We start from the raw sequence: 14,670 nt of genomic DNA on the forward strand, positions 1-14,670 counted from the left end.
CTACAGTTCTGAGGCGCCGCAGGAGTCACGTGACGAGAGTGAAGCCAAATGACTGCTGGCGGATCCAAAAGCGCAAGAGAACTTTTCTTAATAAACGTTTCATTTCTTCGTTTAAAATAACTGAGTTGCTCTTTATTGTTGCTGTGTTTTCATTAAAAAAGAAAGATGAACCACAAACTAAGCATTCGTTTTAAATAAGGGAAACCTTATTTATTTGGATTACAACGCAAGTATAGGCTCCGTCTTCTTCATTTTGTTAATAAGAGTTAGAGGTTTCATAAATGCGAATTTGCCTTTGTACTGCTTTATGACTGATCTGTTTTAATAACAATGAACCACAAACTACGATCGTTTTAAAAGGGGAAATCCATTATATTTGCGTTACAAATGTTATAAACAAAATTGTCATTTTGTTAATAAAACTTCAGTTTAACGTGCATTTCTTAATGATACTACTTCATTGTGGGCCTATGTTTTTTTATTACTATTATTCATAATAATAATAATGAGCCACAAAGGGGAAAATACAAAGACTTTATTTTTATGTTACAACGCGGTTACACCAAGTCATCAGTTTATTCGTTTTGTTCAATGTTTATGTTTAATATAAGCTACGCGACTTCATCATTGTACTATTTTATTGTTGATGTAACTTTTTTTTAATTATTATATATTGAATCAACCTTAAGCATTAGTTTTGATCCACGAAAAGATAACGTTAAAGATCAAGATGCGAGAATGCGACATAGTTGCTGCTGAGGTAAATGGACTCTCTCGCTCTTTCTTTATAGGGGGGAAAAATATGATCAAAAAAGTCATGGCAACAAATGTATTTTTATTTATTTTTTAATCAGTATATGATAAAAGTTTTAAACAACTTATACACAGTCAAATTGATTTGACTTAACTCATGTTTTACAGTGTGACCACAATAAAGGGCTTCTTAGAGTAGCCTACCATACTGATTGGATAATCAGGAAGAATTGTTAGAATTAGAATTAATTACTGTTAGAATGAATACTACTAAAACAAAATAAGATTAATGGTGTATTTTTAAATCTTCGATGACGGAGGCGGACGTGGTGACGTCACGCGACAATTGTTGCTTAATGTCGTTAAGCTTTTCCCCCTATGATTTTAATGAATATTCAAATTAATACAATTAGTTTTATTTATTTTTTTGTTACAAAATTTTAATTTATTTATTTTTAACACCGCACCCCCAGCACCCCCATTTGTTCTTTAGCTCCGAGCCAGGGGGTGCTGCAGCACCCCCAGCACCCCTACTTCCCGCGGTAATGGGCTTTTTTCAGATACATTTGGACACTGCAACCTCAAAGATGTACATGCATTTTCATTTAGTTTGTGCAGATAATATAAATGGTAACATCAGGACATTGTACAGTTTTGTTTTCAATAGAATGGTTTCAAAATTTAAAAGAACACACTAGCTGATATGCTTGTGAACTCATAACACAAATAATTAATTTTTAATCGATGCGTTGTAGCCAAGTATGGTGTCCAATACTCTGACTTGCTGCATTTCACCCATCCAGTGCACACACACAGCAGTGAGTACTGACCACACACACACACACACACACACACACACAGCAGAGCTGACATCACTATCTGAAGAACCAACCTACTTTTATAGATGAAATATGAACTAATTATTATAATTAATAATAACTGATTCAGCACTGAATTGACAGCTGAACAATGACAATATATTATTTATTTATTTTGCTGATATCACTGTAAAGCTGCTTTGAAACAACCTGTATTGCGCTATATAAATGAGGGTGACTTGACTTAAATCCGTGGGCGGGCCGTGCCCTATGCCGTCCATCAGCGCGTACCTTATGACTTGCCTTGAAATTATGGAGTATCCTCTTCCACATTGTCTGTTAGACACAAGTGAGCGCATTCCTGAAAAATGTGCATGCAATTGTTCACAAAATTTCTCAACACCATGGTTCCTCTGCCGCCTGTATTTTGAAGTACTATACTCCTCCTTCATTCCTAACAAGACGTCATCACGTACAATGGCACGTCACATTTATATGCATTATTCATTAATTACATGTCCTTAGGTAGATATTTATGTCACTATTATATGTTTAATTAATTTTATGCAAATTGTCAAGTCTTCGGCCTTGCCATTGGCCAAAACATTAACGTCTGTACACGAAATAACATGTTTAGACGCAATTACGCGTCCACGCGTTATATCGTCTGTACATGTACCGTCTAAAACGCAATTACGCGTCCACGCGTTATATCGTCTGTACATACAACGGAAACGCGGGTATTTGTCTTTACGGCCTTCCATAAAATTGTGCGTGTTGACACGGTCGCATTTCACGTGTTCCGTTTAAAGACATTGGGCCCCGTCCGCCTTCCATAGATAATACGCAGAGCGTCACACCACGTGACAGTAAATCCTGAGCGGTGAACTAATTTTCAGCAGCCGGAATTTCAGTGCATCTCTAAATCATCAACAATTAACCAGAACCATTTAATCATATTTTTTCTACGCTTTTCTTGCTATAACATACGTGCTTTACAAACAGAGTTACAACAACCACACAACCTAGCATTAAAAAGTGAAGGGTCAAGAGCCCAACTAAAGCAAACACTGATCGCCACAATGCTGAGGTCAAACGAAACGTTTTCAATAAAACATCTAAACCTTTGTTAATTCTCAAAGAATTTTTGTAGATATATGACAGAAATAAAGTCAAACTGTGATGCTGTTTGTGGAGTTGTTTGATCATGTTCTGCTGTTTTATTTCAGTTGATTTCATCTAAGTCTGTGGCTGAAGTCAGTTGTAGTTCTTGTGTTTCTCTTTTCTTCAGTGATTCTGCTTGTTAACAGCAGCTGTTCATCACTGTCTGAATTCACTCATTAGTGTTCATTCTCTCTGTCAGGTGGACTGTATTAGTAAACTCATGTAGGGAATAGTGAATGAGGGTGTAGGGTGTGATTTGAAACACAGCCTCTGAGTGAACGCTGTTACTTCACAGTACTGCAGAAGGCTACTTTCTCGAAAACAACAAATATTACCCAGAATACATTGGTTTTTTTACGGGATTGTACTGTTGTAATGAAAAAACAGGATGTTACTGTCAGAATATGGCCGTTTTTTTACAGCAATTTTTTACAGTGCGTGTACTGAACACGTTCCATTTTTTTTCAAGAAACTCGGACAATGCCGTTTTGATGCTCTTTGATGTAACGCAACAGAGTCTAGAGTCTAGAGAAGAGCATTTTGTGAAATATTAGACTTTACTTCATTATATTTACTTTAACTGTTAGTGATGTCTTAATTATTTAATGTATATGTTTAAATAAATATTTTATGAAACAAGTTATGACTCTGTAAATTATTATATTTCAACAACAAATAGAAATTGTATAATTTAGAAGTTAATTTAAAAACAATTTACATGTTTGCACACAATTTTTTTTATTTGAGTGTTGATTAGTATAGTTAAAAATAAATAGTAATTGAATTTAAGTTTTGGCTCTGTTGTTAACTGTAACCTTATATAGTAATGTAAAAGGGCTCCCTATAGTTTAGAGCAGAAGCTGAGGTAGAGTTTTATCCTTAAGAAAATGTAAAGCTGTAGTCCGTAAGTTTTGCCTCTTTGTCGCCATCTCTGTTTGAAATCTGCAATTGCAGTTATTTGCGGAATTATCATCTTTACGTGGGTTGTGCACCGGCACGGCTCCAGCACGGATGAATCTAATGTTTTGAGGAGTGTGTGTGGCTGTCAGTCACCGCACCGGTGTGGATAGGACTGTGACTGCAGTGGAGTCATTCAGGTTCCTGGGCACCACCATCTCTCAGGACCTGAAGTGGGACACTCACATTGACTCCACTGTTAAAAAGGCCCAGCAGAGGTTGTACTTCCTTCGCCAACTGAGGAAGTTTAACCTGCCACAGGAGCTGCTGAAACAGTTATACTCAATTTTTATTATCTGTGTGTTGTTGTTGTCTCCGTGTACTGGAAGCTTGTGACACTATAACAAATTCCTTGTATGTGCAAACATACTTGGCAATAAAGCTCTTTCTGATTCTCTTTCTAATACTGTACTTAGGAATCACAGATTCTACGCTTGGAAGTTTGAGCCAAATCAGAAATTTCACCGGATATTGTCATCTGAACAAGCAAGTAACAAGTCACTTTTGTTCTGACCAACTGAGGAAAAAAGCATTACGTAACCAATGATGATTAAATCTAACGATCGGTTAGCTCATATCACATAAAACCGTGCTAATTACTATTATTGTTATACTTTGTTCTCAAATTGTTAATGTTAACAACATCAGCATTGCGTGACTATGTGTATATGTGTGATTACTACACTTAAAAACGTATTGTAGCATGTTACAAAGTTTTCACTCGTTAATATTAGCCTAGTTATTGCATTAGCTGTCAGGAATAACTATCATGATTAACGATATTTCACATCTTTTATTTCTTTTGGTTAATGTTAATAAATTATTTCACTATTATTAAGGTAAATTAGTGATTTAAAAAATTGCATGTGTAGAGTAAGATTAGTGAAATCAAGCAGAAAGACATATTTGTGAAAGCGCAACTCAAAGTGCAGAGAACGTTTTGTAAAAGTGTACATTTACCTTCAATAATTTACCCTCCTTTGTTCTTTAATGTTAGTTCATAATGCATTAACCAACATAAATACATGCAATTTAATGCTACACGTTTTTATACAGATATCTGTGTAAAATATGTCAGACTATGGGCATATGTGTAGTTTATGCAGTGATATTTGTGTATATTTTATATGACAGACCTGTTTGGATCTTTTGTTAATGGCATTTATTACTGCAAAATAAAAGGCTGACAAGTTGAGCTTTAAATATTAAGATTGAGTGAATGTAGGCTGTAGTAGTTCTCTTGAATGAAGGGCCCCTCAAGAGGTAAAGCCCTAAGGCCCCTTACAGTCTTAAAGGATTAGTTCACTTCTGAATTAAAATGTCCTCATAATTTTCTCACCCCCATGACATCCAAGATGTTCATGTCTTTCTTTCTTCAGTCAAAATTAAATTAAGGTTTTTGAGGAAAACATTCCAAGGTGTTTCTCTGTATAGTGGACTTCAGTGTGGTTCACTGGGTGGAAGGTCCAAATTGCAGCTTCAGTGCAGCTTCAAAGCGTTCTACACGATCTCAGACGAGGAATAAGAGTCTTATCTAGCGAAACGATCTGTCATTTTCTAAAAAAAAATTACAATTTATATACTTTTTAACCTCAAACACTCGTCTTGTCTAGCTCTGCGTGAACTCTGTGCATAGACCTACGACTATGCCGCCTCACAGTCACCCAGTCACCCTGCAGCAGAGGCATTGTAACCGGAACCGAACAATGTACAGGACTCCCTGAGCTAGTCGCATCCAAGGCATTGTAACTGGAACCGAACAATGTACAGGGCTCCCTGAGCTAGTCGCATCCAAAGCCATATCTAGAGCCCTCACATTCTTACTGTCCTCAATTAATGTTTGGATGCGTGTCTCTAATTCTGAAATCTTCTCTGTCAGCCTAACTATTTCCCTGAGAGAGAGAGTGTGCGTGTGTGCGTGTGAGTGTGTGTGAGAGAGAGAGAGTGTGTGTGAGTGTGTGTGAGAGAGAGCGAGAGAGAGAGAGTGTGTGTGAGAGAGAGAGAGAGAGCGTGTGTGTGTGTGAGTGTGAGAGAGAGAGAGAGCGTGTGTGTGTGTGAGTGTGAGAGAGAGAGAGAGCGTGTGTGTGTGTGAGTGTGAGAGAGAGAGAGAGCGTGTGTGTGTGTGAGTGTGAGAGAGAGAGAGAGCGTGTGTGTGTGTGAGTGTGAGAGAGAGAGAGAGCGTGTGTGTGTGTGAGTGTGAGAGAGAGAGAGAGCGTGTGTGTGTGTGAGTGTGAGAGAGAGAGAGAGCGTGTGTGTGTGTGAGTGTGAGAGAGAGAGAGAGCGTGTGTGTGTGTGAGTGTGAGAGAGAGAGAGAGCGTGTGTGTGTGTGAGTGTGAGAGAGAGAGAGAGCGTGTGTGTGTGTGAGTGTGAGAGAGAGAGAGAGCGTGTGTGTGTGTGAGTGTGAGAGAGAGAGAGAGCGTGTGTGTGTGTGAGTGTGAGAGAGAGAGAGAGCGTGTGTGTGTGTGAGTGTGAGAGAGAGAGAGAGCGTGTGTGTGTGTGAGTGTGAGAGAGAGAGAGAGCGTGTGTGTGTGTGAGTGTGAGAGAGAGAGAGAGCGTGTGTGTGTGTGAGTGTGAGAGAGAGAGAGAGCGTGTGTGTGTGTGAGTGTGAGAGAGAGAGAGAGCGTGTGTGTGTGTGAGTGTGAGAGAGAGAGAGAGCGTGTGTGTGTGTGAGTGTGAGAGAGAGAGAGAGCGTGTGTGTGTGTGAGTGTGAGAGAGAGAGAGAGCGTGTGTGTGTGTGAGTGTGAGAGAGAGAGAGAGCGTGTGTGTGTGTGAGTGTGAGAGAGAGAGAGAGCGTGTGTGTGTGTGAGTGTGAGAGAGAGAGAGAGCGTGTGTGTGTGTGAGTGTGAGAGAGAGAGAGAGCGTGTGTGTGTGTGAGTGTGAGAGAGAGAGAGAGCGTGTGTGTGTGTGAGTGTGAGAGAGAGAGAGAGCGTGTGTGTGTGTGAGTGTGAGAGAGAGAGAGAGCGTGTGTGTGTGTGAGTGTGAGAGAGAGAGAGAGCGTGTGTGTGTGTGAGTGTGAGAGAGAGAGAGAGCGTGTGTGTGTGTGAGTGTGAGAGAGAGAGAGAGCGTGTGTGTGTGTGAGTGTGAGAGAGAGAGAGAGCGTGTGTGTGTGTGAGTGTGAGAGAGAGAGAGAGCGTGTGTGTGTGTGAGTGTGAGAGAGAGAGAGAGCGTGTGTGTGTGTGAGTGTGAGAGAGAGAGAGAGCGTGTGTGTGTGTGAGTGTGAGAGAGAGAGAGAGCGTGTGTGTGTGTGAGTGTGAGAGAGAGAGAGAGCGTGTGTGTGTGTGAGTGTGAGAGAGAGAGAGAGCGTGTGTGTGTGTGAGTGTGAGAGAGAGAGAGAGCGTGTGTGTGTGTGAGTGTGAGAGAGAGAGAGAGCGTGTGTGTGTGTGAGTGTGAGAGAGAGAGAGAGCGTGTGTGTGTGTGAGTGTGAGAGAGAGAGAGAGCGTGTGTGTGTGTGAGTGTGAGAGAGAGAGAGAGCGTGTGTGTGTGTGAGTGTGAGAGAGAGAGAGAGCGTGTGTGTGTGTGAGTGTGAGAGAGAGAGAGAGCGTGTGTGTGTGTGAGTGTGAGAGAGAGAGAGAGCGTGTGTGTGTGTGAGTGTGAGAGAGAGAGAGAGCGTGTGTGTGTGTGAGTGTGAGAGAGAGAGAGAGCGTGTGTGTGTGTGAGTGTGAGAGAGAGAGAGAGCGTGTGTGTGTGTGAGTGTGAGAGAGAGAGAGAGCGTGTGTGTGTGTGAGTGTGAGAGAGAGAGAGAGCGTGTGTGTGTGTGAGTGTGAGAGAGAGAGAGAGCGTGTGTGTGTGTGAGTGTGAGAGAGAGAGAGAGCGTGTGTGTGTGTGAGTGTGAGAGAGAGAGAGAGCGTGTGTGTGTGTGAGTGTGAGAGAGAGAGAGAGCGTGTGTGTGTGTGAGTGTGAGAGAGAGAGAGAGCGTGTGTGTGTGTGAGTGTGAGAGAGAGAGAGAGCGTGTGTGTGTGTGAGTGTGAGAGAGAGAGAGAGCGTGTGTGTGTGTGAGTGTGAGAGAGAGAGAGAGCGTGTGTGTGTGTGAGTGTGAGAGAGAGAGAGAGCGTGTGTGTGTGTGAGTGTGAGAGAGAGAGAGAGCGTGTGTGTGTGTGAGTGTGAGAGAGAGAGAGAGCGTGTGTGTGTGTGAGTGTGAGAGAGAGAGAGAGCGTGTGTGTGTGTGAGTGTGAGAGAGAGAGAGAGCGTGTGTGTGTGTGAGTGTGAGAGAGAGAGAGAGCGTGTGTGTGTGTGAGTGTGAGAGAGAGAGAGAGCGTGTGTGTGTGTGAGTGTGAGAGAGAGAGAGAGCGTGTGTGTGTGTGAGTGTGAGAGAGAGAGAGAGCGTGTGTGTGTGTGAGTGTGAGAGAGAGAGAGAGCGTGTGTGTGTGTGAGTGTGAGAGAGAGAGAGAGCGTGTGTGTGTGTGAGTGTGAGAGAGAGAGAGAGCGTGTGTGTGTGTGAGTGTGAGAGAGAGAGAGAGCGTGTGTGTGTGTGAGTGTGAGAGAGAGAGAGAGCGTGTGTGTGTGTGAGTGTGAGAGAGAGAGAGAGCGTGTGTGTGTGTGAGTGTGAGAGAGAGAGAGAGCGTGTGTGTGTGTGAGTGTGAGAGAGAGAGAGAGCGTGTGTGTGTGTGAGTGTGAGAGAGAGAGAGAGCGTGTGTGTGTGTGAGTGTGAGAGAGAGAGAGAGCGTGTGTGTGTGTGAGTGTGAGAGAGAGAGAGAGCGTGTGTGTGTGTGAGTGTGAGAGAGAGAGAGAGCGTGTGTGTGTGTGAGTGTGAGAGAGAGAGAGAGCGTGTGTGTGTGTGAGTGTGAGAGAGAGAGAGAGCGTGTGTGTGTGTGAGTGTGAGAGAGAGAGAGAGCGTGTGTGTGTGTGAGTGTGAGAGAGAGAGAGAGCGTGTGTGTGTGTGAGTGTGAGAGAGAGAGAGAGCGTGTGTGTGTGTGAGTGTGAGAGAGAGAGAGAGCGTGTGTGTGTGTGAGTGTGAGAGAGAGAGAGAGCGTGTGTGTGTGTGAGTGTGAGAGAGAGAGAGAGCGTGTGTGTGTGTGAGTGTGAGAGAGAGAGAGAGCGTGTGTGTGTGTGAGTGTGAGAGAGAGAGAGAGCGTGTGTGTGTGTGAGTGTGAGAGAGAGAGAGAGCGTGTGTGTGTGTGAGTGTGAGAGAGAGAGAGAGCGTGTGTGTGTGTGAGTGTGAGAGAGAGAGAGAGCGTGTGTGTGTGTGAGTGTGAGAGAGAGAGAGAGCGTGTGTGTGTGTGAGTGTGAGAGAGAGAGAGAGAGAGAGAGAGTGTGTGTGTGTGTGTGTGTGTGTGTATTATGCTGATGCTGATCACATTCAGATGCTTCTGTTTTCGTGTTGAAGTCCATGTCTCTACACTAAAATCCGCATATGAGTCTCTGGACAAACAACACGAGACAAACTGTTCCTCTCTGCTGTTCATAGAGACGCAGTGACTTCTGCTTTACTCAGTGCTGAAGTGAATTACACTACATCTCTCTCTCTCTCTCTCTCTCTCTCTCTCTCTCCTGCTTCTCTTACTGCAGTAACATTTGCATTTATTCACTACTTATAAGCAACTTTAACCCATTGAATATACAGATTTTTAGAGTATCAGACATTCCATATTCCTCTTGTATGTGCTGAATATTTCACTGATGTAGACTGTCTGTTTTGCTACCTTTATTAGAGCTCAGCAGCAGATTTTGTGTTGCAGAGGACAGAAATGAAGGCTGTGCTGAATTTAATTTAGTTTGACTGGATTTAATACAGTGACCTGCACTGTCTACGGTGAAATAGGTTATTTACAGGTTCAACTGCTCACCTGATCCTTGAAGGTGTGTGTCGGGATAAAGGTAATATTTACACTTTTGGTAATTGACTTAATTAGCATCTTAAATAGTATCATCCACAATTGGGCAAAACTAAATTCAACTAATGATCTAATCGATGTTGTCAGTCTCATTTATAGCCTTGCACAGATTTATAAATTATATTAAATATGTTTAATATTCATAAAGTGTACATTAAATATGTTAACATTAAATTGATATCATCACACAACTTGCTGTATTTAAAAGACCTTGAAATATCTGTTAGAAAAGTGCATGTAGCATTATTCAGGAGTTGATTAAAAAGGCAGTGTTGACAAAAACGAGCATCCAAATGCTTTTTAGAATGAAAAAAAGAATTAGGGAGAGTCAATAAATTATGAACAAGTAACTGCCAATTTGCTGTGTGAATAACCCGTGTTGGAATAACATGTAATCAAGTAATCAATAGAAAAGTAACTGTAATCTGATTATGATATTTTAAAATGCAATATTATCTGATTACAAGTAGTTTATTTCTGGAAACTGATTACATAATGCAGATTGCATGTAGATTGCAGATTGCATTGATCTTTTGACGTTTAACAGGTGATTGTGCTATAACAACATACTGTACATGTCAGAACTCAGAACTTCCTTAATCAAAATCTGGCTTTCATTGAAACCAAGGTGCCAGAATGACTCATTTTCTTCGTCTGGGTTTTTATTGCCTAATAAAGATGAATAAATCAAGCATAAGGCTGTCTGCACAGACACAGATCAACACCTACTTAATCTAAGCCTCTGACTAACCAACTGGCGCATGTTAGTGAAGTTGTTAGTGACACTACAACAGGTTCATTTGGAATAGTAATAGATTTAGATGCCTGCTACATTTCTAGTTCTTAGTTGTGGAGAACTGTGGTCTCTGCTGACCTTCTGAAGTATTCTAACCTTTGGGAAATGGCTCTTTATTTTCAGTGACGTGCCTGATCATGTCAGTAGGGCATAATTATTCGTCACAATTGCATACAAGCTTTGTAAACACACTTTTAATGAAAGATGGACACAACCACAGTGCTGGTCCTGGTATGAATGAATGAATAAATGAATGATGCATTTATATAGCGCTTTCTTGTGTATTGCTGTACACCCAAAGCGCTTTACAATCATGTGGGGGGGTCTCTCCTCAACCACCACCAGTGTGCAGCATCCACTTGGATGATGCGACGGCAGCCACAGGACAACGGCGCCAGTGCTCTCACCACACACCAGCTACAGGTGGAGAGGAGAGAGAGTCATAGAGCCAATCAAGTGGTTGGGGATTATTAGGAGGCCATGATAGACAAGGGCCAGGGGGGCAATTTGGCCAGGACACCGGGGTTACACCCCTACTCTTTACGAGAAGTGCCATGGGATTTTTAATGACCACAGAGAGTCAGGACCTCGGTTTAACGACTCATCCGAAAGATGGGTATGTGAGCTTGCACTGAACAAAACTCTGGTCGTTGCATTTGTGCATTCATCACTGGCTACAACGTGCAGTGCTGGAAAAACACATTGTTAAAGGAGCCTTTGGTGTAAACAACACTGTAATCCATACCTTCCACATTTAATCGCAGCAACTGTGTTTTATCTGTTCCAATTGTACAATAGAGTGCTGCAGGGGGACGTATTTTTGTAGACCAAAACCGAGTTAGCATTTTAGCATTTCTGGTTCCATCGTCCTGAAGTCAATGGGCTTTCTGGTAGTGTAGGCAAGGCACATTTTATTTAACACGACCGTGGTTGATCCAAAGTGCTTTATGATAAAAAAATAAACCTGAATTTAAAAGAGAAAAAAAGACAAAGGAAAATAAAACAAGTATCAAAAACAATGAATGTAAATACATAAAACACAATTTAACACCAATTCAACCATTTAAAATACATATATAGCATCACTCAAATGCTAGAGAGTAAAAACAAGTCTTTAAGCTGGATTTAAAAGCATCCAGTGATGGAGAAGCTCTGATGTTCAAAGGCAGAATGTTTCACAGTGTTATTAATGCATTAATTACAATTTCAAGGTCTTTACTAGAAAAAAAGAGCTTCAGGTTTAGATGTTAATGTTTATTGAAAAAAATAAAATTTGAAGTCACTGTTGTGTAGATAAGTGTTTGCTTTAGTTGGGCTCTTGACCCTTGACTTTCTAACATTAGTTTTTCTCTGATTGCTGTAATTGTGTTTATGACACACATTTGTTACGGCATGAGAAAATGCTATTCAGTTGTATGGGCTGTTTTTTAATGATGCAATTTACATGTATAGCCTGACTCACATCAACAGTGTGATGTGTAATTTAGTTTATTTATCACAACTGTGTTTTTATGAAATAATATGAAGCGCTTTAAAAAACACTTTGCACACCAGTATAGAACATCTGTACTGTTTAGACACGCAGACATCAAGAATCAGCATAAGAATCTCATCAATGGTGACGATCATCAGACAGATTCATGCTGCAGTGCATTCTGGGTGCACCAATCATAACTCATCCATGGCTCCCAGCATGCATTGCGACATGAATAAATTATGCAGCTGCATTGTCTTAGGATTTTCTTTTATTCTTACTATTTGCTTTTATTTTTGTTGTGACTTTTACTGCCTTGTTTTGTGATGTTCAAAAATCATATCAAAATTATCAGAATATTTTGTCGCCATTGCTGAGATTCACATGCTGATTCTTCATGTCTATTAGTGACAGCATTTAAATCTCTTTGTGAGCCACTTCTAAAAGTGGTGTATAAAGTTTTCTCACATTGTCACCTCATATCACAGAACTGCAATAATATAGCAATCATAAAAGCACTAGAGTTAGATAAAACGCAGTCACAGACACATTAAATGATGTAACTTAATCACGTAATTATCTCATTAACTTTAACACTCTTTTAGAGTGGGACCATATATGCTCTGAGCAGTGTTAATTTAACACTCGGGATTTTACTGTGCCCTTTTGCCACTGATCTGAGATGAAAAAAGCTACTCTTTACAACTGCATTTACATGCTTGCCAAATTGGAGGAGAGGATCAAAATGGATTCCAAGATTTTTTGCATGATTGTTTAGGTTATTACTTGAGAAACCTAACTGTGTTTTAATAGAGTTGTTAGCAAGACCCAGTAAACAGCAAAAAGTCCAGTGTTGAATTAACTCTCAGAGTTGAATTAACACTTTCAAAATAATGAAACATTTAACATTATGCCAGAGTTCCTTATTTGACTCTTAAAAAAAAAAAGTGTTAAAATAACAGTTTAGAGTTGCATGTTTTAGGTGGTTAGAATTTGTTTCACTGTACGGTCTCAAAAGATCTACAAAACACATTAAATATACTGAAAACACAGTTAAATCAACTACAACACACAACATCATTTCCATCAACGTGTTTATTTTAATTCTCCCTTGCAGTGCAATTTGAAGTTGAATTAAAACATTTAAAAAAAAAGAAATGATTTACAAACTTCCATGCGCAACACTATATGAGTTTTGAATATCAAATGGCTCATAAAATGTAATCTCGGACATTTTTATAATACACCTCACTTCGTAGTACTCTGAATGCATGAAGATGCTCATCAAAATGTGTAGGAATGTATAAAAGTTCACAAGTGCATTATCATATGACAAATTGAACACAAAATGTGCCTTTAAAAGGAGAAACGGATGCTGACGCTGGTTGTTGCTGAGGTGCTTCTCCAAACTGCAGCATGACTAGAGTTGAAATGAAATCTGAACATTAGACATAAACAATGTGCAGTCACAGAGAAAACAACATTATAAAAGTGATTGTTCAAACAATGACCCACAACACATTTGTAAAGTGCTACTACGGTATGATAGATTACATGGCTTTCAGCAGCATCGCATGCACTTTTTGGAGACTTCAGTCCTCCTGGTAGTGGTGGAAGCGATGCCATTTCCTGGCCGTAGACTGAAGACAAAGATTCACATGAATTAATTAATGGGAATCTTCAAATGTAATACTTTTTAAGTTTAAGAACAGAGATCATTTTAAACATTCATCTACCTGTTGAGGAAGAAGGCTGTCTGGTGGCATCGCTCCTCGACAAATATTCCTCTGGACTGTTTTTATTACACCAGGCAATGTATCCTGCGTTGCTTGCAGCATCATAAAAGCGTTCCTGAAACAGATTTTTTTTAAATCCTTTGTCATATTCAGGCTAAAATCTCAAAGTATCAAATTTCAATGTCATAGAAACGGCCTGTCACAACATTGTATGACAAACAATGACTACGTTTACATGGACATCAGTAATCTAATTATTTACCTTATTCTGAACAAGACAATATTATGACTGAGGTGTTTACATGAGTTGCTTTTAGAATATTCCTCTCATGTTCCCGTTTTACATGTCATAGTATAAATCGATTAATGGCATGTCATTATGTCCACACGCGATGCCATCCGACGACCCCTCCGGAATTTCACATAAACATATAGTTCGTCTTCGTTGCGCATGAAATATCGCATGCGATTTATCGTGCAGCCCTAGTTTACATGGTAGATAATTAATCAGAATATTGTCTTAATCGTGTTAAAATCAGAACATCGTTGTCCATGTAAATGCACTCAGTGACTTAGGTAGCCTTTCTTGGAATATGGATCTCGGAGGGAAGGGATCAGCATCACTATGCTAAGAGCATTCTGTTTTCTGATTGCTTTAATAGAGAGTTGCCTAAGGGAAGATATCAAACTAGCAGAAAGTAAAAGTCCTGCCATATGTTTATTCCACCCATGAACTCAACCTGCTGATTTCACCAGCGGTGGGACCAAATCATTAGGCTTGTTCGACTTCATGCGGCGCCGCAAAGATCGGCTGCCGCCTAACAAAAGCCATGCATTCTGGTTTGAACATTTGTCCGACTTTGATCGGCACTGCAGCCGCCTTACGATCACGTGTGCCATCAAAGTACCGTGAGAGCAAAACGAGAGCAGCCGCTGAGGTCAGCCGCTGAGGTCAGGCGCTGAGGTCAGCCGCTGAGGTCAGGCGCTGCAGTTGCTCAAAATCGGCTGCGAAAGCCTTGATGACGACACACTTTATTCTCATTGGTCAGATTCTGTGATGACAAGCACGACGTGTGTTGCGTGTTTATTCGAATAATTCAGTTCCAATAATGCTCACAAATCTGTTTTTATAACAGTAAAA

At 40.5% G+C, this 14,670-nt stretch overlaps 1 long non-coding RNA gene across 1 annotated transcript; it reads right to left on the reverse strand.

Annotated features, from left to right (window-relative positions):
• Positions 1 to 13,093: 13,093 nt before the first annotated feature.
• On the reverse strand, positions 13,094 to 13,605 carry LOC107657525 (uncharacterized). Its single transcript, XR_001630696.1, has 3 exons — positions 13,530 to 13,605; positions 13,348 to 13,433; positions 13,094 to 13,213 (listed from the first exon to the last, which is right to left on the reverse strand). It is a non-coding gene; the product is annotated as an uncharacterized LOC107657525 (long non-coding RNA).
• Positions 13,606 to 14,670: the final 1,065 nt, after the last annotated feature.

This window comes from Sinocyclocheilus anshuiensis, unplaced genomic scaffold (assembly GCF_001515605.1).
Source record: "Sinocyclocheilus anshuiensis isolate Anshui unplaced genomic scaffold, SAMN03320099.WGS_v1.1 scaffold2271, whole genome shotgun sequence".
Lineage (NCBI taxonomy): Eukaryota > Metazoa > Chordata > Actinopteri > Cypriniformes > Cyprinidae > Sinocyclocheilus > Sinocyclocheilus anshuiensis.